This window comes from Taeniopygia guttata, chromosome Z, assembly GCF_048771995.1.
Source record: "Taeniopygia guttata chromosome Z, bTaeGut7.mat, whole genome shotgun sequence".
Taxonomy (NCBI): Eukaryota; Metazoa; Chordata; class Aves; order Passeriformes; family Estrildidae; genus Taeniopygia; species Taeniopygia guttata.
Window position 1 is genome coordinate 45,048,995 of NC_133063.1, and position 18,227 is coordinate 45,067,221.

Here is an 18,227-nt window from a genome sequence, read left to right on the forward strand (position 1 = left end):
TTATTGGCGCTGCAGAGGTCACCATTTTTCAGACAGCAGAACATAGGTCTGGAAATAAGAAGAGATTATTACTATTGGTCTCACTCTTGCTGTAATATTTGGAGCAAATCATTTGAAGGTGGAGTATGTTCATCTGTAATAACTTCTGTCTTCGGAAGATTAGGTGTTTATTCTCAGCTGTTTGTTTGAGGTACATTCAGCAATCAATAAGGAAGAAAAGACATTTTCCAATACAGTCATTCATTCACTTTTAAAACTGATGAGAATGAATCACTTTGTGGGAGTTCATTTCTATCTACCCACATTTTCTGTAGATCTGTATCCACTTAAGGAAATTCCTGGATGGCAAAAGTCAGAGAAGAACACCACCCTTAACTACCTATTCCTCTTCAAGTTGGAGAAATTCCATTCAACAGAAATGTTGGATTCAAAGACCTATGACTAGTTTTTTCCCATCTGTAAATGTTTCGAATTTTGCTCCCCAACACAAGAAGTGGGTTCATCTCTTCTGATACAGTTTCATAATGATCTTGTAGTAAGGACTTGCTTCCTCATTATAACGGTTCCAAAGGGTTAACTGAACTGAACCTTCATCTTAACAAAGTTGTAAATGCTTCTTTTCTTAATCAAAGAGAACTGTTACCAATTTCCAGTTCCATTAACCACTGTGCTTTGCCAATAACATTTGGCCTGGATGTGTTAAAGCACTGTGCTAGAAACAAACTTTCTTAAATACTTATTATCCACATAATAATTAGCCCTGAGTGAGGTAATTTTTCAGGCAAAAATGCTAATTTTTTGTGATTCCTACTCTGGAGACAAAAATAGAGAATTCAATAAAATTTTTATTGGGTAAGTTTCTGAGTTCCAGGATGGACTTAATGCAATAGCAAGTGCTTCAGTGTGTAGTCCATACTCTGATGGCACAGATTACCTTTGCTGCTGCGTTATCCTGATATCTGTGCTCATGGGTATTCAAGGGGAAAGAGTGATGATGTCAGTCCAACCATATTTTAAAGGTCATTGATGCGGAACAAAAATTAAGTATGAAAACTTGACATTTTCTTTTAAATGGAATTCTTGTTTCCCACCTCACCCTAATTAAGATAGTGCTGAGAAGTGCTTGTCATGGGAAAGGACCAGCTAGGGGCACGCTCAACTCCAAACTTTTTACAATGCAAGATGAGTAACAGAGAAGAAGAAACAAAATCAGAAAACAGAGTTGAGAAAACTGTAAGTTTCATAGCAACAAGAGAAGTAGTTTCAATACACACATGGTCACAGTGTTGTCAAAGACAAATGTGAGTGCTGGGGGACCAGTTCTGGAGAAATTTCAAGAAACTAGGTTGGGATTGCAGCTCTCTTTAAGGAGCTCCTACCATGCATAAAGGGCTAGCATGGGAGAAAGCAGTGAGCCACTTGTCTGCAAAATTCAATTACTGGCTGATAGAGGATGTTATCACAGGATAACCAAAGATGGGAGCTGGCATTCCAAAAGCAAATTAGAGATGTGAGGTAGGGGGGTAATAGGCAGTGAGGAGCCTTTCAGAGGTCCCTGTATGGACATTGAACCATAACAGCCACTCATCAGCTGTACAAAACTACTAGCAGCAGCATCCCCCGGCTGGGAAAGACTCTTCTTGGCAAGCTTGTGTACGACACCATGCCATCCAGTAGAGCCCATCTTACTGAAAACTGAATCCCTTTGAGTTCTCTGCAACAGCAGCAGCTGGAGGGGAAATAACAGTAAATTTCTATGGCCATAATAAAACGCATTAGCCATCTGAACACTCAGTTCAATCAAATAATGCAGCCTATTCATATTTAAACAGGAAATATTGTTTAATGTTTATGATAATGATAAAATCAAATTTTAAAAATTAAACATGAAATAAAACATTAAAGTGAGGTTGCAACATTGGGCACTTGGGACACCACTTCCAACACACAGCTGATGGTTGCAATCAGCAGGGTCCATCCCCTTACCTTTGCTTAGTGAAGTCCTTGAGGAGAATGTTAGAAGAAGGCTTTGGTGTCACTCAAATGACCACACCTGGTGCAGAGTGGCTGATTCTGAGTTGATGGCTCCAGTCTCCCCTTGCATCCATTCTGCTTTCCATGACTGTGACACTTAATGGTTGTGGAGGGGGAAGTGGAAATTCCAAAGGAAAAGTCCTTTCATCTGGATGAAGTTAAATGGGACATGTTTTTCATCCAAGTGGAAGGCAGTTATGTTCCTACTGAAATATTTTGCACATACTAACTTTTTCCTGAAGAGAACGAGGAGAAATTACAGATGTTTTTTTCAAAGCCCTAAGGGAAACAGAAGTACAAAATGACACTGTGAAAAAGCAAGTTCTCAGATGTACATAATGGTCACAGGAAGTAAAAGTGCAAAATAACACCTTATTGCTCTTTAAATACTGTTCCTTTGGGGTAGAACACAGCAGCTTTTACATACCAGTAACACACAGCCTTTTCTGTAGTGGCAGTAACTGGTGCAGAGATACAGATTTCAAAAAATATGTTGCTTTACACCAGTGGAGTCATGATCCCAGCTGATTAATTTAAGGTTTTGACAGCACTGTCAAAGTTTGTGTCTAATGAAGACCTTGGAGTGATGGCTAGCAGTTAGGGTATTTCTTTTAGACCATATCTTGTGCTACAGTAAACTCAGAGCCAGGATTCAACTTTCTCCCATATGAAATCTGTAGCGATTTTATTGATACTAAGCCTAGCAGGTTTTTTTCCGAGCTCTCTCCACTTGAAGTCAGCAGAAAAGCAAAGTTTGAAACTGAAAAGTATTGAAACAAACTCATTGTTTCTAGTATCCCTATGCATTGCCACCATGGACCTTATCTGTGCTGTGAGCCTGTGCAGCAATGTTAACCTTTTGCTCTAATATTTGCATCTTTCAAGGGAGTATACCCTCAGTGTAAATTAATATCAAATTAGTATGAATTAATACAAATTTAGCAAAGCTGTGGACTACCAGTGAACTGCATGCTGTTTCTTAGAGTAAAAAAAAAACCAAAAATCATCACAAAAGACAGAATCGACCTGCCAATCCCTATTTTTATAACAATGTTTGCTCAAATTTATTATGGAAGGAGCATGCACAGAGATTTCCATAATATGAAAAAATAAATAAAACTACTGAATAAATTATCTGGGAAAGTACAGCAAAACAGAAAGATTTATCTTAACCTGCGTCTATTGCTCTCATCCCTGTACCATGCACTTTAAAATTGGATTGTTATCCTATAAGAGACTGTCAAGGATTTCATTTGTTCTGCTTGACATACAGATGTACAGTTGGTAAAACTGCATCTTATCTTAGTAATTGTCTACACTGCTAAGGCCATACCTAGTTATTGACTTCAAAAGTCAGGTTTCATCTGTGCAGTTCCCTGATCCAACATCAGTCCAACCACCTCAAGCTCTATCTGCTCATCTTTCTGCTCACCTTCCTGAGTTAAACCACCTTTCTTTTTGCAATAGCTGTTTTCAGCTTTCTGTAATCAATCAAAACTGGAGTGTGGGGGTAGATAAATGAATAGCTTAGTTCCCTGGTTTTGGTAGCATCCTTATGTATCCAAAAGAAAGTAATTGTGAGCTGGTTCTTAAGAAATTACTGAATATTTTGAGGGCTTTTAAAGGAAAAAAATTGGAGGGAGTTGTTATCTAGCTCTAGTTAAATTTCTGTTTAGTAGAAGATTCATAAAGTTGAGTGATCATAGAAAAAAAAATCTGTCTGTCTGATGGTCTTTTAAGCACACTTTGTTCTAAATCCAAATTAGGATGTTTACACTGTAATGGTTCAACAGTGTTTTCTCAAACCTGCAGCAACCTTCCCTTTTCACAGGTACATGCTGCAAATAGACCCACTTATAAAAGAGGGCACTTTGTTACCAAAAGAAAGCCTTTAAAAGTAGTTATCTTTTTTCTACTTCCAGCTGGAAAGAACTTTGACTTCTGAATTTACAGTTTAAAAAAACAAATAATGCCCAGATTTTTTTTTTTTTCTGGGAAGACCATAGTTCTATGACTTTTATGCATTCTAAATGATGGGCATTATATCTGCAAGTATGCTTGATGGAAACTCTTTAGGCAACTGTTGGGAGAAAAAGATTAAATACAAAATCTTTTCTTCCAATTCTCCCCCCATCTCAATAAACAGGAGTGCCATCCTGGGAACCAGTCTTGCTTGAATCCCAACAGCATGGATTCACTTTTTCCAAAGAAAACAGGAAAAAAAAATAGAACAACTATAGTCAATCAGACCAACACTTATTCTGACACATATCCCATCTCCCAGCCTAGTCAGTCATAAAGCAGAGGGAAAATTGCAAGAGCAATATGCTTTCCTGGCTTCCTGCAATTGGCAGCTCAGGGATTTCCAGAGTCAGGGGTACATTCTTTGTATCAGTAGTTTTCAATGGATTTTTCTTCCATGAGTTGTCCTGCTGTTTTTGAGTTCACGTGGACATTTAGACTCTGGTTTTGCATCACTGGTATTTCTCATTGTTTGAGCAGAGCTGTTTGTCCCTGGAGAAGACAGAAGTTAGTCAAAGAACCTCAAGATTGACAACTTGTACAATCATAAAACAAAGCATTGAAGTCTCTTTTCACTTCCCCAAATGCTGACAGCCAAAGCGTGGATGTAGCTGGCATGGCAGTTTCAGAGAGAAAAGCCTGGCTTTGCAGGGTGATGAAGCTTACCAGATGTCATCACTCAAGGTAGAATCCCAAACCCATCGTGCTTTACGCTTTTCAGGAAAGCTGTGAACAGCAGGAGTTCAGTAGCTGTGGTTCAGCCCTGCAGGAGAAAAGTACCTCCAAGGCCAGTTTGGGTGGAAGGATCAGTTAACTGGTTCCACATTTCAGAGTTAAAGCTATCTCCAGTCAAAAGTGAGAGCTGCGAGACAAAGAGCACCAGGTTTTCAGAGGGTCCTGCGGCACCTTTGCCATATGCCAAGCAGTCCAGAAAAAAACTTGTTTTTAACAGCTGGCAAACAATGCCACTTCTAGGGATGGCAGTCTGTGTCTACATCAGTCAAACAGCATTCCAGCTCACAGTGAGTCAATTCCTCTGTTCTTAAGAAAAAGTCCGTAGTTGTGGCTTTCTGGGGAGATGAGGTGTGTTTTCAGCCCTGTTTCTTTTCTTGTGTTCGATTTTCAAGCTTTTCTATGTGACATAATCGGTGGTTGTAGTAAAGTGGAATGACGGTAAGGTAGCTGGAAGGACCCACACATAAACAAAGACGGTAATTAGATTAGTATGTAGATCTAGGATTGTCTGCTACACCAAGAGCTGTGTTCATGTGTTAGCTTTGTTCCTGGGCCTCCTTTGTGAGAAATCCTTATTTCAGGACTTCACAGGAAATGCATTGTGGCTTTTGTTGTTTGTAAATCTTTTACATTACACCTTTTTTTTTATTCTTTGATTCCTTTATGGACTCCCCAGGTGCCTGTAACAATGTGGCAATCAACACGGATATGCGCAGTATAAGAACTTCCCCTTTATAAATAAATCTATGCAGATATGGCTGTCTACCTCAGGGTATCTTTCAAATTTGGGGGAAAAAAAAGTCAAGGAACGAACCATGTGATGCTTCAGACAGTTTGTGGATATTGCCCCCTGATTTTGGAGGCTCCTCTCACTCTTCTCTCTCTCTCCCTCTTACCCCCTCACCTCAATGTACTTGCATATAGACAAGTGAGTAAAACTGGCATGAGCTGTCTTCAAGGATCCTTTGTGATGCCCAGTAGTCGAGGTCCACCCCCAGAGCAGTGGTGTGCAAGAGGGAGCTCAGGGGCACATCCTGCTTTCAAATGTCTCTACACACCTGCTACTGGGCCCAGCTGGGAACTCCCTGCAGGCACAGCTGAGCAGTGGATTTGAAACTAAGCCTCTATTAAAATAAAATAGAAAGCATGACATCCTTGAAAAACAGAGAGCCTGGGACTGCAAATAGTAAGAGTGCAGCATGCTGCAGACCCAAGGCAGGACTTGGCTTTGAATGGTGCTTACAATCCTGTGTCCTCTGGGCTTGCCACCCACACAGCTGATTTCCTCAGCCAAGATTTTGCAAGAAAGCAGGACATATCCTAACCTTCAAAGCAAAAATCAGTGTCTTCTTAATCAGGCTTAGATGCCCAGGAGGAAATATAGGCAGACAGGTTCTGCCCCACTGACTGCCAAGAAGGGCCAAGTGTCTTTATGAGGACAAGGGTGACCAGAGACCCCAGGAGAAGTTACCTTGGGGAATATCTGACATCCAGCTGTCTCTAAGCTGCGGGGGAGATGCCTTCCTGGAGTGAAGTAGGACCTGTCTGTGGCCTTTTACATCAGCCTAAAATGGTCCTATGTGATGACCCTCACCAGATCAAATTATTGCCTCTGTAGTTTGGGGATATGTTTTTTTATCTTGTTGTCTGTCACATCAGAAAAGAGAATATGTAAACATTCTAATGGAGGTTTAGCTACCATTAATACGGGAAGCTGGTGAGGTCTAATACCATTTGACATTAATATATTGGGAAGAGTTAGAAATAGTACGAACCTGCAAGATTCCCAGACAGACACCCAGACCCAGCACAGTTTTGAAGGGACAAAACTGGGATTTTACTGGGTGAGAATACCTTTCCAAATTCCAGGGCAGTTGCCATAAACAAAGGAACCACATGGAGATGGGCTCTATGTACAGAACAAATCCAGACAGAACAAAAATGAATGGAATGACACTAAGGAATCTAGTTTAGATGAAAATGGTAAATAATTTTCACTTTAAATGCTTTCAAAATGCATCACCCACCCTATGAAAGACCTTCACTACTTTAAGGAGAAGGAGGACCACCAGGTGCCCCTGCAGATGCCCCACAGCTCTGACAACCCAAGTGCCTCCTCCATACACAGGTGTTACCCCTGACTACTGCCTATGTTTGCCATATGTCATCCCTCTTTTGTTCACTGCCATTTACATGCTGGCAGGTTGACTTTTTAATAAGGTAAGAGTAGGCTGAAAATTTCAGATGTGGGCGCTTGAGAGACCCTCTCCTTCACAGCAGGCTCAGCTTCCTCAGTTTTAGCTCAGGCTGACATTATAGCAAACTGTGCCTCTCCCCAGTGGGGATAACCACAGTTTATTTGCAAGCTACAACAGGAATGTCAGACTAAATGAAGACGAAAGATGTGCAGGAAGTGTGATTGCTGCCTGCGCCTTCTTAAGGACAGCTTATTAAGGAAATCATCCTTTTAAGCAGCAAAGAACCACCAGAACTGGCCATGTTCAATACTGGGGCAGGATCAGACCTGCTCACCAGCACTGTCTATCGATAACATTTCTCCTGTGGTAATGATGCAGATGCTAATGAGCATATTAATAATGAATAACACTGTGTGTATTTATCAATTCAATCAGTATATTCAATCAGTATATATCCCTGATTCAAAGGGTGGGAAATGCTTTTCCAGCCAGAAAGTGTGAAGTCCCAAAGTAGCTCTTGTCTCTGTGTGGAGCCTATTGCTACCCTAAGCAAAGGGACTTTTGTCATTTGGGTTAGCAAAGAGAGTGGCAGTGGAAACACTAGATTTCAGTCACTAAGTCACTACGGTGCTGCTGATTCACAGCGTGAACTTGGGGGAGTTATTTCAGTGCTCTGAGTCTCAAGTTAACAATCTGTAAAATCAAGATAATTATATTTACAGTGCTTATTTCATAGAGCTGCTGTGAAGATTAATTAATGCATATATATTTACAAAGTGCTTTGAGATCTTCAGGTGAAACCTGCTGCATATGTGTAAGATACTAATTTTCTAAAATACCTTGAAACCTCAGGAGCTTCAGTGTCTTGCCAGGTATCACTACATTTTATTGTGCCTTTGTTCTTTGTCTAAGAAAGTTATTTTGCAGATAGCAGTAATATATTGTGTTTATGGTCTGATACTTTGAAAATACTTTTTTCCCCTTTCCTTTTGACTTGTTCTTCTGTCATGCTCCATGTACAAGCAGATTATAGGTTCATCAAACAGCAATTTTGGGTAATTATTATAATTATTAGAAAACATATTTTTGACTTTTAAAATTTTTTTAAGTTCTGTAGATCTCATCACAAAGAAAATCCCATTGTTTATTTGATATTGGCTATTCCAGCTGTGTTGGTTGTTTGTGATCAGTTAGATAAGCTACAATGCACATGATCCAGAAAGAAAATATGTGAAGACATAGTGGGACTGAGGATTACATGTGTTTATGTGCTATGGGCAGGATTGTTCTCCCCTAAATTTAGCTATCTGAACGTTAATGGATAAGTTCAAAGTTGTTGTTTGAAGTTACTTCATACTCACTGGAATGAGGTAGGCACTGGCTCAGAGCTCTCAGAGGTAAGAGAGATCAGTTCAGTTGACCAAGTGTCCACTGCAGGGTAAATGAAGCAGTATACTGAGTCTCCCTGACTGTACCAATCCCTCCACTGGTTTTGGCAACAAGAAAGGACAGACTATCTGTAGGTAAAAAATGTGGATATTTTAACCTGCCATTGAAATCTCACCTCAGAAATATGGCTTTATGAAATGGACAAATAATTTGATGCAGGCAGATATGCTGGGAGTGCCACATTTCTTACAGTTAAGCAGTAAGTGGTAGCTTCTGCAGTGCTGATTCTGTAAGCATCTCGGTGTTTGTAAATCAACTTAAAATAACAGCAGGTTTTGATAATATAAAGCTCACATACACTCACCAGTTCTTAACTCTGCCTCTTTCAGCTGTTCCAGGATTGTGCATATTAGTCATATTGTGTCTAAGGTTCTCAAACTGTGGTATTTCCACCTCCTTTATTTTAAAGCAATTTTTCAGTTTTAGGAACTCAAAGCCAAGAAGCTTTTCAGTGTAAGGTTCCTTCCCTAATTTCTCTCTCTGACGCACAGTCAAAACCCCATGAACTACATAATTCAATTCTTTCATTTCTCTATGCATATATATACATCTCCAGATAGCTGCCACAACCAAAACACAGACAAGTTTTCTTCCTAATTTTTGCCCATTCTAGTCACCTTGGAAAAAATTCTGTATCCCAGATCTATAAGAAAGTGAAAAGAATATTTGCACATGCTCACCTTTATACAGAGAAGTCAAAGCATTCAACCAAGAAAGCAAACAGGTGAAGACTGTTTAGGCATCTTCATGTTCTTTCCCTAATTCAGTGGACTTTTACCATTTAGCACCATCTGGCCACCTGCTTTAATATGCACATTTACACACAGACCTACATACGTATGTTTAGATAGATAGAGATATATGGATTTACACTGGAGTATTGAGAGACGAATTCTTTTGATTTTCTCTGGAGAGCTGATCTTCCTTAAGGCAGTTGGCTCTGAGCATTCTACATTATTTTTCTTGTTCTGCCTCAGCTCACACTTTTTTGTCTTAAATGCCACATTAGAAAATGTTTACAAGCCCCCTGCCTCCTTTGTGATACCCACAATCCAGCTGGGCACCTAGGAAAGCATGCGCTGATGCTCCCTGACACATGTCAGCCCACATCTCATCAGGGGCTCAGCTGTGTCACCCCTGATGATATTGCACGGCAAGATCAGTTGTGGGCTACATTACACCCAGTCCTGCCCGCAGGGGAGGTGGGAAGGACTATGCTAATTGCTTCTGACCCTCCAAGATCCCGGGGGGAAGTCGCCTTCATCCAGTGCAGCAAGGGGACAGATCTGTTCAGTGGAGAACACGTTGCTGCAACGTGCACAAACCCCTCCAGTGCCTTTACAAGATGGCAGAAGCCTTTGCCTGTGTGCCTGTGGTGAGATGATGTGGCACAAGAGTTAGGTGACCAGTTTACCTGGAACTATTCCCAGTAAGTACAGGAGCATGTTCCCATTCACAGCCCTGTGTGGAGTTATATAAACCTGTGCTTGGACTCCACTGCATAGGTGTTGCTTCAGTGCTCTTCAAGAACCATCCTAAAAACCCTGGATTGTCTCTTCCGGGATCCCACAAAACAGTGGAGCTGTCTCTGCAATTGAGGAAAAACCTGGAAAATCGGTATATTTCAAAATACTCTTCCTATTCTTTATTCTTGAAAGAAAGGAGGTTTTCTTGTTTACTGGAATCATATAATGTTTCAGGTTGGAATGCCCCTTCAAGATCCTCTAGTTCAACCCCACCTGGGCAGGGACAGCTTCCATTTCAGTTTGCTTCAGGTACAACCTGACCTTGGGTGGGACATCCACTGCCTTTCCAGGCAACCTGTGCCAGTGTCTCAACATCCTCACAGTAAAGAGTTTCTTCCTAATACTTTCTTAATAGAAGGCATCACCTATTTTGCACAACCAACAAAGTGCTAGATTTAGGGAGACACAGGAGTTCCTGTTCCTGTTCCCCAAGACTTGCCCTCAGCCCTGCAGAGCCATACCCTGAGCTAGTGGACCAGCACACAAAAAAGAAAGATGAAAGAACCAGCTGTTCTCTGACCTGGCTCTGTATGTCCACATCATCAGACACACGCTTCTTCACGTCTCTTGTCACTATACTGAAAGAGAACTGTAGGACTGAGAGGTGCCATCATTCCCTCATCACGTTCATTCTTTTCTTTATTCCCTTTCTTGCTCTCTTTCTTTCCTTTTCCTGCTTTAATCACACCTTACTACATTTTGTGTTTTTATGCATCTCCTGACAAATGACATGCACAGGTGTCTGGCTTTACATTTCCCTGGTATGCAGATATTGCTGTCTGGTCCTTTGCTGGGCGTGAACCCCAGTCTCATCACCTCCAACTGAATCAGACCCCTTTTTAGATCACATGTGCTTGGCTAGGTTGTAGAAACATCTCAGAGGGCAAATAAATGTGTGCAATTATGTGAAACAGAGCAACACTGGATAAAGAAAACAGAAATTGAATTTGTTAGCCTGTTTTAAATCAAGCTTTCAGAAGCACCAGGTGCTCTAGTAGAAGCAGAAGGCAGTTTTAAGATAGCCTTACACCAAACCAGTTCCTTGCCAGATTTCCTGAATTAGACATTGGCTTTCATCCTGTGTGATAGATATTTTGTCTCTTTCAGAGTCCCAGAAACAACCAGTCCTTGTAGAACAAAATCCAGCACTGAAAACCCCTCTGCACTGCATGCCAAGGCAAACAACTTGTTCTGCAGTGTAGGGCATGGAAAGTAAGGGGTCAGAATTGGGTTAGGCATTAAGGCTGGGGAAAATTGTTGGTCATTGTTTTTTTGGAGTTTTTTAAAATTAATTATCCAAGGGATGCTGAGTAGGTGGTATAAGAATTTACTCAAATTTCTTGTGTTTAAATGCACACATACACTGCACACACACAAGTACACACTCATAAGAACATGAAAATGGGTGTTTCAGTGCAGGGGTGGGGGATAGGGTGGGAGAGTGGAGCTGTCAGGACCATGTCATGGCAAAGGCATCCCATCAGCTAGAGGGAGAGATTTTCTGGGCCTTGGTTTGAGAAGCAGACAGATGAGTGACAGGGGTTAAAAGCTTCCCGCTTTCTTTCCCACATTGCCTCCTTGATGGTAAAGAGTTCCCTTCTGTCCCTCACACAGAAGGTGCTCTGAGATTTCAAAGCATTTTGCTGGAAATACAGACTATAATAAGCTATTGTAGCCCATGGCAGAAAAGCCCAGCTGAGCCTAATTCCCCATATCCTTAACTCATCAGCCTCTGATCAAAATGCAGGTTCAGTGTCCTAGAGTACCATTAAATTAAAAAATGCACACAAAAACCCCCCAATTAGTACATTTCATGATGTTGAGAGATGTCAGACTGTGCACCCTGGGCATGGCAGTTCTCTACTTAGTCATGAGACAGGCAGTGTAATCTACTCCACAGTCTCCTGTGGGCCTGACCCAGAGGATCTGAAACCAAAGGATATACAGGAGCATGGGCTCCTCTGCTCCTTCATTTTCCAGCTGCCTGGCCAAGGCTGTCACAGGCAGACATGGTCAGTTTTGACACTGAAAACATCATCATCCACGCTCGTAAGGAGCAGAGCACAGCCAGCACCACCCCCAACACTGGCAGCAAGGAGAGGAAATATGTTAATGGTGCAGGTTAGCAAGGGAAATTAGGAGAAGGATAGACAAATGGAAAGAAAAAGAAACATGATTCTAAGTAGCTGTGATGCTCCTGGAGATCATTATTTGAGACAGTGGAAAAAGTGGTGACATTTGGCTCTGAGTGATCAAAATTACAGAAAAACAATAATAAAAAGCACCAGAGATTTGCTGCATAGCAAGAAAGTTTGTTACTCAACTATTCCTGAAATAGACCACATTCCTCATAGGCTCCTGTGCAAATTCCCTGGGGGGAAATTAATTGTATGCCTTGCATTTAACCAGTTCCCTCTCCCAAAGAGGTCTGGGTTCATTTCATCTATTCCTCATTTTATCTTGGATCTTTAACATTTAATGAGCAGGAGATTGGACCCATGGCCTTGTTGTCTAGCACCATTTCCCTTAGAAGAGACTGCATCAAACTGTCTGGACCAAGACACAGCAAACCTCACAGATTTCACGGACATGGGAGAATATGACCTCCCAAAGATCTCTTTGGTTCATTGAGCCTGAAGATGAGACATCACTGTGACACTTGCACTGTAAACACTTAAATAGATGAGATCTCAGCTCAAAAATCACACCTCTGAGCTTCATTATTTAAATATTTCTATGCCTGAAAATAATTGTGCCAGACAACTATCATGAAAACTTCTTAGCCAGGAGATAGTCAAATGGGCAGCAGTAAATCAGCAACCATGACTTCTCAGCTCTCAAGCCTAGTTGTGAGGTTCCTGCCTGGTGGTTGCAGTGTCTGTTCCCATCCCCAGGTGAGGCTGGAGTGGTTCATTTGTGCCTAATGATGCCTTTTCCAGGGCAATTCAGCTCAGTAGACTGACCCAGTGAGTTTAAGTAGGTTTAAGTGGGTCTCTCTTGGCTACAGCATATTGGACCCATTTTTTTGCACTTTATAAAACCAAACATCCAGGTAACATAGCAAAAAAAAAAAATGAAATTAATAAACATTATATTTCTGTGTTTTTCTTCTGTCAGTACTTTCAATTACTTCTTCCCAATAAACAAGATCCATTCAGGATGAACAGGTCTCAGGACTGATTTTATTTTATTATCATCAAGGAGAACTGGCTTTGCTGTTAACCTTTCCATTTATTTAAAATGCCATGGATTTCATATTTAATTTTCATGCTCCCTATTTCTGATTGTTTGGTTGAAATGAGAAATTCAAGGACTTTGATAAATGGATTGAAAGGTTGCCTTATTTCTCTGTCACTTCTGCCTCTGCATCCTCTGCAAAAGAAAAGCTGTTTTGGAAACCATAAAAATGGGATTGCAACAAGTATTCATCAGAGTATGGCAGGGAGGGCTGTAGGGGTAGCAGAGGTTAGACTATCCAAGTGATGGGAAGAAGCAGGAAGCTGGTGGGAAACATTTAGGAGCTGAAATTAGTACAAATTGGCATAGGCTGGCTGTCCCTGTAGTCCCTTTGGTGGTGGTATCCATGGGCTGAAACCAGTTTTACAGTGCCATGGTCTGTGGCAGTCCAGGAGCCATGGAAAAGGGCCTTCAGTGGGTTTGTGAAAATCTGTTGAAGAATTCATTTTCTTATTTGAGACTAATTTAGACTCTTTTTATAGTACCTCCAGTTGAAATAGTGCTGATACAGGTAAATGTCAGACTGTGAGAGAGACTCATAGTTCTCCATCGCTGCACAAATTGTCACCTAAACTGCAAATGGCAACATTTGTCCCCCACACCCACCCCACACCTCCCTAAGCAGGATCACAATTTCTGGGGTATTCCACACCCCTTTGAATGAGGCATCACAAATAAGTGACTTCCTTAGAACAGGTTTTCTTGAATTGAGTCAGATAATAAGCACCTAGTGCCAGAAGTTTCCCCATTCAGGACATCACCATACCCAAACAGCAGCTCCTCTAAAGACTCAAACTCAGGCCTTAAGTAACTGCAGAATAAGAAAACTTATGTACTAATTACATTATTTCTCTCCTGCATGAGCTGAAATAGGGTTTCTGTCCCTCCTGCATCATTGTAGTCACTGCACTTGAGCTGACACCATGAGCACCTGGAAACCTCTCCTAATACCACCAAGAGTGGTCACTTCATACTGAAGTTGGTCAATAAAAAACATTCCTGTGACACTGCACAAAGACAGCTCTCTGCAGGGCAAACACCTGGGACTTCTGGCTCTCCTACTCTTCCATTCCTGTGCTCAGCTTGTGCCCTCAGGGACCTTCAGTTGCCTTTCCACATTCTGAGCCCTCCAAGCCCCACCGCAAAGGGCATCCCACAGGGAATGCTGAGCAAAGGCGTGATTGAACCCCCAGTGCTTCACAAGGAGCTGGCTCCTCAGAGGGATGTGACCACCCCTCAGCACCCACATGAACTCAGCCAGTGTGAAAGCACCAAGACTTTTCAGATGATTCAAATGTGTGATTGTCACACTCGGCCCTTCACACACCTCCATCAGGGCAGCCAGGACCTGTGTTCCTTCTGGCTCTGCACTTTTCACTCCCTTTTTTTGTGTTACTTTGGCAAATTAAGAAAATGTTCAGCCCCCAGCTCTGAGTCATTGCCACCCTCCCAAAAAACAGTCGCGTCCTGAACTGCTCTTTCCCAGGAGCCACCAAGCACATCCCAGTATTCACCCCAGCTCCTTAGGGAGCTACAGACTACAACTTGTAGCAGGAACCATTAGTACTATAAATAACTTCTTTTGAACATGAGACCTTTTCAAACTGCAGGACTCAAACCACTTGACGAAATTCACTGCCTATGTGTTGCAAATCCACACCCTCCAAGGAATTTCACAGCTATCACTGATGCAGGCTGACCCCCTTGCACCTGCAGAACAACATCACAGACAGACCTCAGGCTGTCCTGCCCAAAATTCATCAATGCGTCACCATACAAAGGAATAAGGGGTCCTCTGCAGCATAACAGCTCCCCACCGTGCTTTGATGTACCACCAAACAACTCCACTTCTGATCATTCCTGTTCACCAGGGCACTGTCAGTGGTATGGAAGCTTCCATCTTCCTGGATCATTTCTCCCAGCAGCAAAATACCAGAGCTGCTCAGACCAACAGGCTTACTATGGAGCATCCAAAAATTCAAAGAAGGTGGAATGAAATCCCTTTAGAGCATGAGTACTTTCTGCAGTAATGATCTCCTGTCTAGTCTGTTTGTTGTTCCATCCATCCATCCATCCATCCATCCATCCATCCATCCATCCATCCATCCATCCATCCATCCATCCATCCCTCCGCATAGTCACCATTATTCTTACTACAGGTGAGCACCTACATTTCCATGGGAAGGGCAGTGCAGATTTTTTCATTGATGGCCATCTCATCTCACTTTGATTTATTTAGAAGGCAGGCCTATTCTTTTTTGCTTGCTTTCACTTTGGATGCCACAGCCATAACTGACTTACTTGAGCATCTCTGACCTTTACTGCCTGCGACCATTTCCCACCAAATACCTCCTCTGAAAGGGTTTAATTTTAAGAAGAGACCATTTGCTGAAGGAAACAGAGGACTTTTTTCGACTTTTGTAGTCCCACTTGTGTGCTGGGGAGAGTCAGTGTTGGGGAGACTGCTGTGCCATAACATGGGGTTCGAGAGAAGGGTCTGGCCTGCATCAGGTTAAGACTGATTGTAAGGAAGGGAGGGAGGGAAAGGGGATACAGAGATGCAAGAAACCTCGTCACTTCCACAACTGCTACTGCTCAGGAGAAAGGAGCAAAAGAAATATATATCTGCTTGCCTATTAATTTAAATCTAGACACAGGAAGAAGTCAATGAACTGTAATTTATGAGCTGTCAAAGACTGAAAAATTCCTTTTGACACTGTATTTTCAGTTATTACATGCTTTCCTGCAAGACGACAGCGTAATTCTGTAGGGAGTCTTCTAGTGAACAGCACAATAGCAGAGGGCAGTGGGGGCTTTCTTATTATCTTTTCTTCCCCCTTTTGTCTTCTCTCCCACTCCTTTCAATGATCCCCCCTTTCCTACCTTGCTGCTTGCCCAAACAGCAGTGAGGAAGTAAATCAGCAGCAGTCCCTGTCCTGCCAGCCCTTCAACACCTCCAAGGGAGTGCTCGATGCTGGGCTGCATCTGGCACCACACAGAGATTTCTGAGGATTCACTGGGTGATGGGAATGGAGATTAGGTAATGACCACAACTCCACCACAGACAAGGGAAATGAACTCTCACACTGTCTCTGGCATTTTAAACACCTCGGCTGGTTTGCCTCTGCCCATGCTAGGTACCCACCACTCCTGCTGGCACACCTTTTGGATGGGACCCTCTCACTTGTATCAGCACTGACTGACAGGTGCCAGCTCTCTCAGATGCCCAGAAGTTGGCAGCATTGACTGCCTGGCTCCCTGGTTCTCCAAAAGTGAATCAGGACAGTGGAGATTCCTGCCAGGATCCTGGGCAGCACATACTCCCCTGGAGAAGAGCAGTTTCTCCTCTTTCCTAAGCCCTCCTGAAGGTTTGTTCCTTGGTGGCAATGGTCGGGTCTTGGGATGGACACACCTAGACCACACAGAAACCAGAGGGTGGGGTGGCATTTTGGAGGTAGTGTTTGTGGAGGGGAAGGCATGAAAGGGTCACCTGCCCATGGGAACCTGTCCACATTCTCCATCAAGTTGTGGGGACACAGGTTTGGGAACTGATGACAGGGGCACCTTTGCCCAGTGTCAGTTGACGGAGGAACCCAAACTAACATCAAATGAAGTTTGACCTGAAAATGTTTCTTTCTCCTGAATACAACCTGAAGTTCCTTTGGCATCCAGCTCATTTCCTTATCACTTGGGACAGGAGTGGGGGTGGCTTTCACAACAAATGTCATTTATCCTTGTATTTCCAAATCTTCCTTTTCCTTACACATACAATTGCTTTTTAATTTGAGTTGCCAGTGGCAGTGGTAAGGTTGTCTTTTAGCTTTATTTTTTTCTTCCCAGCTTTGGTTTCGCACTCACAGCTCAGAAAACCCTTTTAAGTGTGATAGGCACTTCGCCTCCTATTTAGAGAATCACTCCCACACACTGCATGCATCCATATGCAAACACACAGACACACAATTTTTCTGGGTGAACTGAACCACAAATCTTGCACTTTATTATCATTTAGGCAGTCTGTGCAAAGCTCTCTGAAGTCAGGATTATGGAATAGTCTTCTGAAAAATGCTGTAGAAAAGTCCAGAGGAAAGGATCATGCTTTCTGCAGGGTTGTGCTGCAAGGCAAGTGCTCACAATCCCCAGAGTCTATTCCAGGTTGTGCATCTCTTTAACTTCTGTAGGTCTCTGTCACCCCAAGTCTAAATCAGAGCCAACACCAGCACCTACTACTACTTAGGCAGTGTTTGAGTGATTATGTCAGACCTTTGTTAAGTCTGCTATCATTGCTGTGGTAGCATGTTCTTTCAAAATTTAGTATCAAAACAACCAAGGCCAAAACTCCCCTGGACTGCATGTGAAGAGATGAAAAAAAGTGAAAACAGAGAGGTTTGCCCAGAACTCTCACATCTAACAGCAAAAACAGGGAGATAAAAGGCTGTCTCTTGAATGTGAGGTGAATCCTTAGGGACCTGGGGACAAACTGTTGTATCTTACACGTGAGTGGGTTATTGATGGGCAAACTTTCAGTGTTTTTGTTAAAATTCAAGAAAGCATGCCCCAAATCCTTCAAACTACTGCTCTCTGGGTCCTAGTTTCCACTTGGATAAGGTGTAAGCTACTACCTGAAAAAAAGACAGGACAAGTAGCTGCCTGTAAGACCAAGGACCACCAAACTACCCAGGGCTAGATCTTCCTCAGTCTGGAACAACTGGCTGGAACAGGTCAAAAACAGAGACAGTGAAAGCCAATAGTGAAACAGTGAAAAAGACAAAGCAGGACTCAATGCATGTTCCCTGACATATTTTGGTTAACATTACATATGCTAAATAAATGTCATCCCAGCTGGGACTTGGGCTTTGTTTCGAACTCAGAGAAAAGTTCAGGGAAGCTGAATTATAAGAACTCTATTGCCTTTACATTGCTTCACTGTGCAGGGAAGTCTCTGAGTGCATACAGTACAATTACTTTTTCTCCCAGGAAAAAAAAAGATGTGGAGAAAGGAAAAAACTGTCCTGTGTTTCTTGTTACA

At 42.3% G+C, this 18,227-nt stretch overlaps 1 protein-coding gene across 23 annotated transcripts in view; it reads left to right on the plus strand.

The window, feature by feature from the left end:
• CELF4 (CUGBP Elav-like family member 4) overlaps window positions 1-18,227 on the plus strand; it is a 701,136-nt gene that overhangs the window by 560,435 nt on the left and 122,474 nt on the right. The gene's annotated exons all lie outside the window — the stretch shown is intronic.